At 45.2% G+C, this 3,238-nt stretch overlaps 1 pseudogene; it reads right to left on the reverse strand.

The window, feature by feature from the left end:
- Positions 1–1,045: 1,045 nt before the first annotated feature.
- LOC134060509 (putative nuclease HARBI1) lies at positions 1,046–2,490 on the reverse strand (annotated as a pseudogene).
- Between the last annotated feature and the right edge of the window lie 748 nt (positions 2,491–3,238).

Raw genomic sequence — 3,238 nt, forward strand, 5'->3', positions numbered from 1 at the left:
AAGACTAAGAACTAAAGACTCACAGACTTAATTGATCTCAGGTGCTAAGTGAGTGAGTGTGTGAGGCCACATAGGCTCAGATAGGTATTTGGGATTGGGACAGCACTTCACGAGATCACATGTACCTTGGCGATGTTTACTAACAAAGACGTTGCTAACATTTGCACCATGCACGTGTGTCGTGCGTGCTGTTGTTTACCTTCATTTCCGGATTTTTCTATGATCTCCGCAGTAAACGTCACAACACTTTGAACTGTGGGTAATTCCCTTAGGTTAAGTCTGCACCGATGCAGACTCACGGAAAGGGCTCGGTAAGTCTGTACTCAAACCCTCCCGCCCGTTGTAATTCGACATTGGGACAGCCCTAAACCCTTACGAATTTCGCGAGAACGCGCACCAAAGTCTGTGAGTTCGTGAGTCCGGACATTGGGATTGGGCCACTGACTGCCGACACAGACACTCACATCCAGGTTGAAACATTTTCATCACTGCTATAGTGTAGCCTACAATCATTACTCTAGGAGGATCGGATGGCCTATTACTTTCCAGTGTTAGGTCTGTGAATTAAGTGACTTGTATCAATGATGGGTTATGAACCGTCTCTGCTTGTGTTCTTCTGCAGGAAGAGTTGCAACAGCCTCTGTCCCCTCCTGAGGCATCCTCCTCTCGACCATCACTGAATCAAAGGGTACATTTGCTTTGTCTTTGGTCCCTCATGCTCCAATGTTTAACCTATATGCATAGTGAATGTCCTTTTGTAATTTATTTCTTGGAGGGGGGTCTGTAGGCTGGAACAGATGATGTGCGCAGCCTTTATAAAAGAATGCTCCAGCGTGACTGTAAAAAGAAACAGCTTCATAATTAAGAAGCTTAAGCTAGAAATTGAAAAGCTAGAGCATGACAAAAAGGTACTAGTAGATCTACCATCTACCAGACGTACCACTTCATCAGTGTGTAATCATTAAACATTTTTTTCTGTAATTTTCAGGAAAGACAGAACCTTAATAACTCACCTTGAATGTGTTTATTGGTTGCGTTTTTATTTTTAGTGAGTGAAAAATTGGTGAGTGATGGCCTCTCTCACTGCACGCCCTGTGGGATGGTCAAGGGTGATTGGGTCTACAACATCTGGGGGTAAATCCATGTGGTGTGGCACGCTCTCTTTTCTGATGGTGGCTATGTTGTGTAGCACCACACACGCAGCTACCACCTGGCAGGCCCTCTCAGGCTTCACACGAAGGCCTTTGAGGCAGGCAAACCGTGCCTTCAAGATTCCAAACGTCATTTCAATTATTGCCCTTGTAACACTATGGGCAGAAGTGAAACGCCTTTGGGACCTTGTTTCTGGCTACGCATACGGTGTCAGGAGATGTTAGGCATAGGTGCCCACGATCCCCCAGCAGCAGGCCATCAAAACGCCCTTAGATGAAATGGAGAGCAAAATGTTACATGTAAGTTTATGTCCAAAAAACGATTCAAGGATGCTGATTGCTTTACCTTCTTCAAATTTGGCAGAGAGTGTGGACTCCCTGAAAATGCGGGAGTCGTGGACTGAGCCTGGCCACCTCGCGTCCAGGCTTGTCCCCATGTACTGGTGATCACATGTCATCTAAGAATTCAAAGCTTTTTGATCACTTTGGTAATGTTTGGGCAAAAGTTAGGAACATGACAAGTTGAAGCAAACTGTTTTGCCTGAAAATGATCAGCAGAACCACCCCATGTGGAGGACAAAAAAGGATGAACAACATAATTTAGAAGGAATGTGAAGTACATGTATAAATATGATTTTCGAAAAATGCAAACCAACACCCTATGTGGATCCAATAGGTGAAGAGAAGGTGAAGTTGAGGTAGGACTTGCTGGCCTATACAATCACATTAAAATACATCTAATACCTGCACGTTGATGCTGTGATAAGATTTGCGATTAACATAATCGCCCTCATGCTCTCCCAGGGGTGCACTGATTGGAATGTGGGTGCAATCAATGGCTCCTATAACTCTTGGGAGACTTAGGGGGAATTGTTAGTCATAAGTCTTACAATTGCCTTTATGGAAGTAGCCTAGAATAAACCAATTTTGATGTTGGCAATTCCCTGCGACTGCATAAAAACCTTCCTTAATTTGTAAAGTGGTTAAATGGCCAGGGAAAACGACAAATGCATCCAATAGTTTAGATAGAACAAGTATGCTCAGATGTTCAGCATCACCGATGGAATACATAAACTGTCCACTGGCAAAATATCGTAAGGACAGGCACATTATCTGCTCTGTCGTAAGGGCATTGCTGCGGCGGGTGACATTAGAGACGTCCGCCTCGATCAGCTGACAAAGGTAACGAATTCCCTCGGTTGCAAATCTATATCTTTCATAGAGAATATCGTCCGGATATGCCAGCAGATTGGCAGTCTCTAAAAACCCTCGCCCTGCGAAGAGAGCCCCGCACAAGTTGCGCTCCAATATCTATCGGATCATCCAGATACGCTGGCATTGTGTCGAGGAATTGGAAGTGGAGGGGCGGTACTTATAGAGGGTGTGGTTAACCGCAAACTTCGGGTTAACTAAGATCACAACCTGCTCGGAGCAGGTTTGAGATGCAGCGTAAATTGCCATGGCAGCATACCTCGGTTGAAACCTATCCACCTTTCGTAGTAGGCCTACGGGTTAACCAGGAAGTTACGCCACACGTGATCAACTTACTCTCGAAGTTACCCTGCTAAGCCAGTAACCCCGCTTCGTAGTACAGGCCCCTGAGTCCTAGCTGCTTAACAACAATTTGAATTTCCCTAATGTTTTTCATGTCATTGGCCCAATCCCAATGTCCGGACTCACGGACTTTGGTGCGCATTCTCGCGAAATTCTTAAGGGCTTAGGGCTGTCACAATGTCGTGTGTACTCAAACAACAAAATTGTTTGAGTACACACTTACCGAGCCCTTTCCTCGAGTCTGCATCGATGCAGACGTAACCTGAGGGAATCACCCACAGTTCAAAGAGTGTTGTGACGTTTACCGCAGAGATCATAGACCTCTGAAGTTCGCCTACAAAAAAGCTACCATCTTTGCCCAAATAAGGAGATCTGGTATCTTGACATTTTTACTATGGGAAAATAACATGGGGATTTTCAATTATCGCACCTGTTAAACTCTCGCGGGGATGATGACATTGGAAATGCAGACGTTTTTCGCTACGCAGTTTTGTCCACTGCCGTCTGGTGGATAGGGGCCTACTGTGATCTTC

The sequence above is a fragment of the Sardina pilchardus genome, chromosome 16, assembly GCF_963854185.1.
Source record: "Sardina pilchardus chromosome 16, fSarPil1.1, whole genome shotgun sequence".
In the NCBI taxonomy this organism is placed as follows: Eukaryota; Metazoa; Chordata; class Actinopteri; order Clupeiformes; family Clupeidae; genus Sardina; species Sardina pilchardus.